The sequence below is a fragment of the Chroicocephalus ridibundus genome, chromosome 3 (assembly GCF_963924245.1).
Source record: "Chroicocephalus ridibundus chromosome 3, bChrRid1.1, whole genome shotgun sequence".
Taxonomy (NCBI): Eukaryota; Metazoa; Chordata; class Aves; order Charadriiformes; family Laridae; genus Chroicocephalus; species Chroicocephalus ridibundus.
The window spans coordinates 23,451,341-23,462,791 of NC_086286.1; the positions used below are offsets into that span (position 1 = coordinate 23,451,341).

The 11,451-nt window shown below is 44.8% G+C and overlaps 1 long non-coding RNA gene across 1 annotated transcript; it reads left to right on the forward strand.

Annotated features, from left to right (window-relative positions):
- Nucleotides 1-5,608: 5,608 nt before the first annotated feature.
- On the forward strand, nt 5,609-10,932 carry LOC134513797 (uncharacterized). The gene is made up of 3 exons (XR_010070513.1): nt 5,609-6,728; nt 7,645-8,737; nt 10,063-10,932. It is a non-coding gene; the product is annotated as an uncharacterized LOC134513797 (long non-coding RNA).
- Nucleotides 10,933-11,451: the final 519 nt, after the last annotated feature.

Genomic DNA, 11,451 nt, shown 5'->3' on the forward strand with positions numbered 1-11,451 from the left:
CTGCCCCGGAATTCCCTTCCCGTAGCACCTGCAGGTTTTGGTATGTTTTCCCTCATTCCCGGCTTCCCCTGGGGCTTCCCCCTCCTCTTACTCCACCGCGCCGCCCCCCACCCTACGTCGGCGTCGGTGCAGGCGCGCGGCGAGGGGGCCGTTGGCGGCAAGGGCCGTCGCGCGCGGCGAGGGGGCCGTTGGCGGCAGGGGCCGTTGGCGGCAAGGGCCGCCGCGCGAGCGCGGGCTGTGGAGCTGCCGGGAGCGGCGCCACCCTGAGGAAGAGGAGGAGGGAGTTGGGCGTTTTCGGGGAGGACGGCCGGGGAAGCGGACACCTCGTCCTCAGGTAGTGGGGAGAAGACGGAGCCGCTTTGCTCCGGGGAGTGGGGACAGTGGGCGGGCCAGATGTGTGGAGACTGCGCCCGGCCCTGCCGCGAAGGCGGCCACAAGCACCCAGTGTGTCTCAGGCTGTGGGCTGTGGGTGTCACAGTGGGTGTTTGGGGCCTGAGGTTCCAGCAGGCCAGAGGCTGGGCACCTCAGGTGCTGCCTGTTTGCACCTCAAAAGTGGTCATTACACACCGCTCCCTTGGCATTTGGGAACTAACAGAGTTGGTTTAGTATTGAAAGTTTCATAAATGTAACCGTATTCAAAAGCTGTTCTTCAGACAGAATTATTTGTGTTGAAGAATTGAATCCTGGCCCAAGCAATGAGGTACACCTGAGGGGGTGGGGGTCAGAAACCAGCCAAGAGCTTTATGCTAAGGGAGCTCCAGTCGTCTTGTGGTGGACATGGGGTGAAGGGAATGTAAATCACCCCTGAGCCATGCAGCTCCCTTCGAGCTTTTCCGATGTGCGTATCCTCCAAATAGTGGTACCTGACGCTTCCCACCTGTCTGTCTGACAGGTCTGCTTGCACTCAGCCACAAAAAATGGAGAAATTTAGCAGCATCTCAGATTATTCTAGAATACCCTTTGCTTTGAAATGTATTATTTTCTGCTCAAAAGTGGGAAACAAGCATGACAAAAATACCTTCCACTTGATGCATTTCATAAAAATTCATCTATATTCTTAGATCAGCCTATTGTCTCTGAAGTGTATTGCATTCCTAAAGGGTAATCTCCTTAGTTCCTTCCTCTCTGCCTTCCCAGTGTTAATTCATTTGGTAGGGTGGAGGGATTCCCCTTTCTGCTTGGTAAGTACAGTGTCATATCTGGTGCTTGTTGGTGACATCTTGCATTAGGGGAAAAGCAAGCGAGAAACATTTGTTCCCATTGGGGAGGTCAGCAGCAAGATTTGCAGTTGTTGTGGACCTTTGCAAGGCCATATGGCCCTTGAGTCATCCTGAGAGAGCTGTCCTGGGGAAACGTGCTTTCTGGGAAATGAGTTTTCTGGGGAAATGCGGCTCTCTGCTTGAAGCCTAGTCCTGTCCGCAATGCTAGCACATGCTTTCTTTCCTGATCAGGCAAGGGTACCCCGTCCCTGGGCCAACAGTCCTTGTTTCTCACAGCAGAGTCATGTGGTCATAGGAGCCAAAGGCCTGACTGTGCCACCAGCCTGATGGTGTTAAGCATCAGGCTCTGTTTGCTCCTGTTTGCACCTTCCTGAGAAGCGTCCTGCCAGGGACTCAAGCTCTTCTGCTAGATAATGCTTGGTGTCACTGATGTCTGTGGGGATGCCTGGGAGAAAGGCAGGGGATGGGAGGAAAGGAAGGCAGGAAGTGGCTGCACAAGCATGCAGGCAATGGAGAAGGCCTGCCCTGCTTTCCCCAGCCCATCAGGATGTATTCTACAAACCAAGAGAGAAGTCTTGCCTTGCCTCGCCCTTCTGCCTGTCCTCTACACAGAGTGAGTCGCCTGTGTACAGGCAGGAGCACCCCACCTTCCCCTGCCCCTCTGGGCTGTTGTACAGATGAGCAGTATATTTTCTAAGTACAGAGTCATCTCTTTGGTCTATAGACAGCCTATATTCCACGTAGTCAGAATAGCCTAATACAGCCTGTGTGCACCAAGTCTTTACTCTGCAAAGACAAAGGCCTCACTTCCCCTGTTTGTGTGCCATTTTGTTGTCTGTATGGTGACAGAAAGGTATTGCCTCACCTCACCCTTTTGTTGTTTTCTGTTCTCTGTACAGCCAGTGTCCACTATATAAGCAGACCAAAAAACCCTGCCTTGGCATATCTAGTCTATGACTAGACAGAAAAGACATATTCTGTCTGCATACAGTCTATCTATAGATGGAATATAGTCTCTATCTGGAGAGAAAAGCGTCGTTCCCTCTTTTCTATAGGCAGAGTATATCCTATTATATGCTACAGACTGAGAAACCAAGTCTGACTTGCTTGTCGTTGTGTAGTCTTCAGGAAGACAGTATGTATAGTGACAGAAGAACCTCCCCTTGTTGGAATGTTGTGCATACGCAGCCGGTAGATACTAAATGTAGACATAGGTGAGGCATGCCTTTTCTATGTATGTGTATATTTAGCCCATATATTCTCTGTGCACGCAGAAAAGCCTCTCATCCCCTTGCCTGTGTATATTCCACATATAGATAGGCTGTGTTCTTTGTAGACTGAAAAGCCTTCCTCTCCACTCTGTGTATGAGCTACACACAGAATGTATTCTACAGGGGTAGGCATAAAAAAATCCTGTTTTTAGGATTGTCATATTATATTGCGTGTCTTCATACGGTATGATATGGTATTTCTTGTACTTATGATAATATATGTATTCTATCTATTATATTAGTTCCATTGTATGAGCCCTTGGCCACAACGCCCCGGAGGAGCCCTTCACTGTGAGGCCCCGGAGCGCAGCCCATCGTTTCCATGCTGCAGTGGAACCCCGCACTATGCCGCACCAGAGGAGCCTTTCATCATGCTGCGCCAGAGGAGCCCATTGTTGCACCATCCTGCAGGAGTCCATCGTGGTGCCACCCTGGAGGAAGCCATCGTGGTGCCACCCTGGAGGAAGCCATCGTGGTGCCACCCCAGAGGAGCCTTTTGTCTTGCCACCTTGGAAGAGTCCTTTGCTGCACGATGGCAGAGCAACCTGTCATCGTGCTGCCCCACAGGAGCTGAAAGACGCACCACGCCAGAGGAGCCCTTGGCCATGCTGCCCTAGAGGACCACGTCATGGCTAGATGGCAGAGGTGCCTTTCTTAATGCTGCCCTGGAGGAGCCCTTTGTGTATTGCCCTTGTCTGCATTCTGTGGTGGGGTGTGGGTTCTTTGGTGTGGTGTTTATAATATTCTGTTGCATGTTTTGCATACGCTATGGTATGGTATTTCTTGTGCTTATGGTAATATATGTATTCTATCTGTTGTATTAGTTCCATTGTATGTAGTTTATGCCATGGTATTTATTTTCTTGTATGTATTGTATGGTGTGTCTCGTATTGCTTGTATTGTATGGTATGTATTACTTGTGTTGTTTCTATTGTATTTTTGGTTCCTTGTGCCGCCCTGGAGGATCCCTCATCATGCTGCGCTGGAGAAGCCTGCTGTGCTGCTCGGGAGGAGTTCTTCATCACACTGCCCAGGTCTTCTTGGAGCCCCTCGTCACGCCACGCCTGAGGACCCCATCATCGCTGGAGGAGCCCATCACGGTGCTGCCCCTGAGGCATTGTATGAATAGGCCCCTATTCCATTGTATGGTCTGCATTGTATCGCATCTTTTCTCTTGTATTTTGTGTGGTATGGTACGTATTGCCTAGTCTGTATTGCATGGTACGTATTTTATGACATTGTATTGTGATCTTTTGCGTTAAGTGTTTTCTTGTGAGTGTTGCATTGTATTGTACAGGCTGGTATTGTAGGTGTAGTGTTTTGTATCGCACTGAGCTTGTGTTGTCCAGTGTATTGTGTGTATGGTCTGTATTTCTTGTGTTGTATGTATTGTATCTCTTGTGTGGATTCAGTGGTATCGTGTGGTACTTTTTCTGTTGTTTTGTATGTCTGGCATGACATGATATTGTTATTTACTGTACGTATTTTCTATATTCTGTTAGTTGAGTTGTATGTAGCTGACGTAGTCTCTGGTATGGTATTTATTTTTTCTGTGTATGGTATGTATAGGATGGTATGTATGATATTGCTTGTAATGTAGTATATTGCTTGTATTGTATGGTATGTCTTCCTGGTGTGGCTTGTAGTGTATCTTTTATTTCTTGTGCTGCCCTGGATGAGCCCATCGTTGCGCTGACACAGAGGAGCCCATCATTGCGCCAGCTGAGAGGAGCCTTTTGCTGTGGCATCCCTTAGGAGCCTTTCCCAGTGCTGCCTCTGAGGAGCCCTTTGCGGTGACGTCCCGGAGGAGCCCTTCATTGTGCCATGCCGGAGGAGCCACTGATTGTGTTTTCTCAGAGGAGCCCATTCTTTTGCTGCTCTGGAGGCCCTTTGCCGTGCCGCGCCAGAGGAGCCCTTGGCCCCGAGAAGCCCTTCACTGTGAGGCCCTGGAGAGGAGCCCATCGTTGCCGTGCTGTGGTGGAGCCCTTCACCATGCTGCACTGGTGGAGCCCTTCATCATGCTGCCCCAGAAGAGCCCTTTGTGTATTGCCCTTGTCCGCATTCTGTGGTGGGGTGTGCCAGGAGGGAAAAGTGGTGCTTGCTCTCAGTGTGTCCGGGGCCTGCTTTCACTGCTGCAGTAACCTCGGTACTAACAGTCTCCCGAGAGCTGGGCTCAAAACCAGCAAATGCCTGTGGATTGCTCCCACATGGAAAGTGCCAGGAGGCAGAAGTGGTGCTTGTTTTTACTGTCTTTTGGAACTGCTTCCATTGTGGCATTAACCTCTGTGCTAACACTCTCCCAAGAGCTGGTCTGAAAAACAGGAGATGGCTGCGGATTGCTCCCACATAGAAAGTTCCTGGAGATAAAAAAGTGGTGCTTGCTCTCTGTATTTCTGAGAAAGGCTTTCATTGCCGTTCTAACTTCTGTACTAACAGCCTCCCAAGAGCTGGGCTCAAAACCAGCAAATGCCTGAGGATTGCTCCGACATGGAAAGTGTCAGGAGGGAAAAGTGGTGCTTATTTTCACTGTGTCTAGAAAGTGCTTCCATTGCACCAATAACCTCTGTGCTAACACTCTCCCCAGAGCTGGGCTCAAAAGCAGCAAATGACTGAGGATTGCTCCCACATGGAAAGTGCAACCTCCCACATGGAAAGTGGAGGGAAAAGTGGTGCTTGCTTTCACGGTCTCTGAGAGCTGCTCTCACTGCTTTTTGAACCTAAGTGCTAACACTCTCCCTATTAAACATATAGAGATTACTCCAACATGGAAATGTTAGCACTTAGGTTACTGGGGCAGTGAAAGCTGTTCCAGAGACAGTGAGAACAAGCACTATTTTTCCCTCCTGACACTTTCCATGTTGGAGCAATCTGTATATGTTTGATGGTTTTGAGCCCAGCTCTGAGGAGAGTGTTAGCACAGAGGTGACTGGAGCAACGGATGCAATTCAGAGATACAGTGAAAGCAAGCACCGCTTTTTTCTCCTGGTGCTCTCCACGTGGCAGTAGTCTCTATATGTTTAATCAGTTTGAGCCCAGATCTGGGCAGAGTGTTAGCATTTAGGTTAAAAAAGCAGTGAGAGCAGCTCTCAGAGACCGTGAGAGCAAGCACCACTTTTCCCTCCTGGCACTTTCCACGTGGGAGAAATCTCTATATCTTTGATGGTTTTGAGCTCAGATCTGGGGAGGTAGTTAGTGTGGTGTATGAAGGCACGGACTCCGTCTGTGATAAGCACGAAATTGGTTATTGCTTCTCAAGCCTCGACTTTTATACCCAAGCTCTAAAACTTTCCGTGCACCTGCTAGGCAAGTAAACACATATTTCAGATCACTAACCCAGTCACCTTATTCAGTTCCCACTAAGATAAGTATGCGAAGTTGTTTTCTGTTCCATGTTTATATTGGACCAATTCCTCTTCATTCCATCTGTATCGACGTCTGCGTTCCTGTTTCTGTGTGCTCTGCTCACTGTGTCTTTGGCTGTATGCAGGCCTCTGCTTGTAGATCTGCCACAAGTGCATCTTGGGTGTAGGAGCACTCTCTAGACATTTGCTCTTTTTGAGCCTAGGTCTCGGTAAACTGAAAAAAGGTGATTTTGAGGATGAAGTCGCCAGGAAAGTGTGGACCCCCAAGGTTTGTGGGGCAATGAAAGCGGTTCGAAGACAGAGTAAGAACAAGCACCAGTTTTCCCTCTTGGGGACTTGGGTGTGGGAGCAATCTCCGTACATTTGGGTTTTTTTAGCCCGGCCCTGCATATAGTGAAAAAAGGTGGTTTTCACAATGACCAGTCATTTAATCCAGACCACTGAGAGATATGCATTGAATGTGGCAGCACTTTTTGTTTCCTTTTTTTTATATTATGATAGGGTCCTTTAAGACCCCTAGATTTGGAGGTTTGTTATTTACAACTATATAGACAGTGCTTGCTCTGAAGAATATCTAATTTCTATTTATTTCTTCCACTTGGGCCGCATACATCATTCCTTCTTTGTTTTCAAAACTCCTGTTTCTGTTTTGTCATCTTTTGTTCTCTGGTGCAGATCACAGCTGCTTTAATTTTTTTTTTCGCTCCTGCCTGCTCTTCAGCTGTATCATATCTTCATGAAAACTAATTTAGTTAATTCTCTATTTTAAAACTAGGCTGTGGTGCCTGGTCCACAGTTGCTTAGGAACAGCTACCCTCCGCACGCAGAGATAACTGGCAGGCAGGGATGCCAGCCTGTGAGTCTGGCCTAGAAAGGTGAGAAAAAAAAGAGCAAGACATATTGTTTCCCTCCGGGCTTTGACACTGCACATCCTACTGCTACACACCAGCACATATGTTTGAAGGGCATGGTCTGCTTTTGTCCCTAGAACTGTTTTTTCCAATAAAAAATACTGGCTTAGCACCGGACAGGAATCCAGTGCGCACAATACTATGTTTTGGATGCATCTATAGAGATCTAAGGTATCCTATTAATAAGCATTAGGCATGGATTACAATTAAACAAATCCCAACACTGACAACTTCACATAAACTCAAAGTGCACCAAGGAGGAATGTGAGTAACTTTATTACACAGAATTTAGGGGCCTAAGTGTTGCAATCTCCAACCAGGAGGCCTGGCATTTCCATGATGGGTATGTAGGATTTTTGCTACAGATCCCTTCTGTCCCAAGACTGCCTTCCAAAAATGCAGAGGAAACTGTGTGAAGAAAACTTTGTGGATTTTCACCATCCTCTATAGGTATTTGTATGTGGGAATGTACCTTGGCTCTCTGTTAAAAGTGTTTCAACCACATCTGTAGGTGAAAATTAAGAAATGCAAAAGATAAAACTCTGAGTGGGGTAGCATCAATCACAAATATTCAATGATGAAAAAAGATTCAGATTATCGTAAAAATCTTATTCCTTCAAAAATAAAAATCTGGAGTATGAATTTAGGATTCAAATTATCTAGAGTTTTGATGTGATGCAGTGAAATGCCAAAGTTAAGACTCAATAGCCTCGGTGACTATTAAGCAGGTACTCTTTATTGAAGCGGTGGGCGCACAGGGGATTGGTCCACCTAATGTGCACGCTGACTGATTTAGTTGCACAGTTTAAACACATACTATGTATACATACTTACCAGTTTTCCAAGAAATTATTACCTATTCATTAACTCATTATTACAGGTTACTGCCCACTCCCACATGCACGTTAGAGTCTCTCGGTGGTCTTCAGAGACATCTGGTGGTCGTTTACTTCCTCCATGCCTCTTCATTTTTGTGACCTTCTGGTGAACTGCAGGCCTCTACTCGACTTCTTTATTCTTGGTGGCGCATCAAAAGGGTTAGTTTTGACTAGTCTCTGCATACCTCAGTAATCCTGGGCCCCTTGTTTTGAGAGATAAGCTTCTACTACAAGGCTATATTGTCCTAAAGCATTCCGTCTTAAAAAATAAGAGATAAGTTCTGACATTTAGTACTACAACTGTTGCATCTGCTCTTTGTACAGCCTTAAGGCGCCTAGTCTCCCAAATTAAGCTCCTACTCTAACTCACAGTTCTAATATATTAAGCCCCTACTTCAATTAGTTTACAGCTTTAATATATCAAACTCCACTTCAGATGAAAATGTTCCTTTACTTGAAGGCCAGGATAGTAAACACACCTCTCCAGACAGATTTGTGAATAAAATCTCAGTAGTAGTCAAGTTGAGACACCAGTCTTCATGCCTTCCACATTACCTCAAACAAAGGATGAAACTGGAACAAGGCACAGCCAGAATTTTGTTAAGCCTTATGGGCTCTTGTAGATAAATTTCAGCTGGAGCTGCCTGCAGCAGCCCGCCAATGTATGCAGAGAGGAAAAAAACATTGCTTAAATCCAGACTTAACCCGACTCAGAATGATCAGAACAGATGTACTGTCTGGCCCTCCCTCTCTTCACTCCTGTCCTGCCTTTGCTGTGAGTCAGAACAGCTAATCTAGGGGCAAAATGGAAGTAATTTCTTCTGTATGTTGTTTTCCCTTCTCAAACTCAGGCTTAGCATGTATTTTTTGATATGCAAGAAATGTGGTTTATAGGAAAAGAGAAATAGCAAGTGCATCTTTCCATCCTCTGTTCTTCAAATACAACCTTTCCTAAATGCCATAAACTGTCTGTAGCAGCACTAACGAAACTTTGTGCTTCTAACCCTGCCCCAGTTCTGCCTCGTGCCCACGTGGGAATGAAGGCATGCCTTGGAACAAAGAAGTCAACGCCTTGTCCACTGGGTAGACAGAAAGGTCTGTTACAGATATCCCAAGAGAGATAATTTTGTGACATACATCTCTTTTTATATTTTCATATTTTATATATCTTTATATGAATCTGAATTTAGAAATTCACATAAAGATATAAATACGCAAATGGATGTTCAGAGGTGACAAGCCACTGTAAGTTACGCTGAAGCTCTGGGAATCGCAGATATTTGGCGTGTGTGAGACAGACACCACTCACTGTGGCACTAAAGGACGCAGTTCTGTGCTTAGCTGTGATCGGGCAGCGGTGAACGGCTGGGCACAAGTGCGAACATTTGACTGAGATTCTCCATATTCTCTCTGTTCTCTGCATTTTATTGAACACTGAGTAATTCTTGCTCCCTCCCCATAAGTGCTAATTCCATTATGGGAAGCCACTTATGCACGTATTTGGTAAGGTGACAGTTTGTATCAAGCTGACATTATGGTATAGGTGTGTCTGCTCTATTACTGAATTGTTGGTTTCATTTTCACTTCTTATCAAAGACCAAACGCAGGGCTCTGGCTATGATAGTACAATCCGATTCATTTATGCTAACTATCATGAATGAATGACAGGTGGAGATCATCACATCACTGATGATGATGAAAGCAGGGTTTTACCGGCAGTACTCTGCAGATCTGTGGATTGACCCTGAGCAAATCACTTAATCTTTCATTACCTTTCTTTCCCTGAGTGAAAATCCCCAACATCCATAATTATGCATTTTTGTAAACTGCATTAAGGTCTCCAAATGACAGGACCTATGTAAATGCAAAGTATTGATTGTTATTATTGTAAATGTGTTGTTAATTTTGGATATAAAGCACTTATCTGAATGGCTTCAAGAACTTTGATTAATATTTATGGCAGAGATTTTTCAAAGTGTTTTTTTTTAATAGCCTCCCATGTAATTATTATGAATATTTAAATATTAGTAAGTATTGAAGAAGGTATAACAAACACACAAAAGGTAATTCAGTAGCCAAAATGATAACGTGAGATCACCAGGGCTCAATCCTGTCTTGAAATATTAATTAATTTGCTGAATTATTCATTGCCTTATTTTATACATTAATTAATATCTTGGCAGTTTTGTAGCTTGACTTCTTTGGGTACAGCAAACCGGGCAGGGAGATGACAGCGTCTTATGCTGTTTGCTAGTGTTTAAATAAGGCAATTTTCATAATGTGATGAAAGCGTCACTAAAGAATGACAAAAGAGGTTGTTAATTTAATTTCTTGCATACTCTTTATTTATTCACTTGACAGTACTAGTGCCTTTGCATATTACACATCTAAAATGTCATTGAATTTTTTCTTCCCCACAGGCTTTACATGTTTAATTAGAGCATCTTCAAAGTCATTGGCCATTCCTCCGTACCAGTTGCTTTCAACCTTTCCCACACTGTGACTTTATTTCTGAAGAACCTCTTTCCCATTGGTACGCAGCTTGTAATTTTATGATTGTTCAGAAAGACAGAATTCAGCAACTCCGTATTGAATAGCCACGGGATTATTCATCTGCTTAAATTCAAGTCTAACCTGTGTATTGCCTGAGCAGCCACAGTTTTCAAACGTAAAAACAAAATGTCCCTGCTCTTGCTAAGGGCAATGTTGGGTCCCCGATTGCTGCAACAAAATAGAACAGCTGAAGGCACTAAAAAGTTGTTGGGGTAAGTTAAAGCCAGTTTCTTTGAAAACGTGACAGAGGTTTTCTAGAGTTTATAGTCAGTTACAGTCCGTGCCTTCAGGAAAGTACAAATTGATTCCAGTTTGGAATTAAACTTCTCTTAGTAAAAATCTGTCCAGTCTTAGAAAGTCTTGAGAGACCACACAAAAAACCTAGACAACAAACGAAACTTTCAGAGTGACTTGGACTATTTGCTCAATCATTTCTACTTTTAACTACTAAAGACACACACGCATTATTATCTATCAAATAAAAAACATCTGTGTGAAAAGAATCAACAGGATTTTATATTAAAGAAAAAAAAAAGGCCTGGTAAAGTAGCATCCATTAAAAAAAATTGTAAAGGCCTGTTGTCCTGGTTTTGGTGAGGATAGGGTTAATTCTCCCCAGGCTCCAGCAGGGACACAGACCTTCCATCGAACTTGAGCCATGCCCAGCCTGAGCAGCTCAGAGCAGGCTGGGGCATCTGGGTCTGGTCGGTGAGCATCTGTTCCGTAACTGTGTTTGTATATTTCTCTATCGGTGTTACTGTTGTTGTTTTCTTGTTCCCTTTTGCTGTTCTGTTAAACTGCCTTTGTCTCAACCCACAAGTTTTGCCTTTTTCTTCCGAGAGAGCGGCATGTGGTTCTTTGTTGCTGTCTGATGCCAAACCACAACACCTGTGGATAGGTCAATTTCTTTCTTTGAGGCCCAGAAAACATCCCCTGGTGTTATTTTCACACGTGCTTTTTCTCTCCTTGCCCTAGGGGGGAGATTTTTGAAGCTGTGGATCAGCTGGCAACACTATACTGACGTCACTCCACAGCAAATCTCACTCATCATAATCACTGCTTCCACTAAGATGCCTTGGTGACCAGAGATGGATTAGAAATAGTTTGACATTAAACCCAAACAAAACCTTTATATTCACAAGAGCAATTAAGATGATTGAAAGAAACCCCGTCCTCACTACTTGTTAAAGGTGTTCCCTAATCATCAAAGTAACATAGGCATTTAGGGCTGTACTGGTTTCATCATTAGGCCTGGA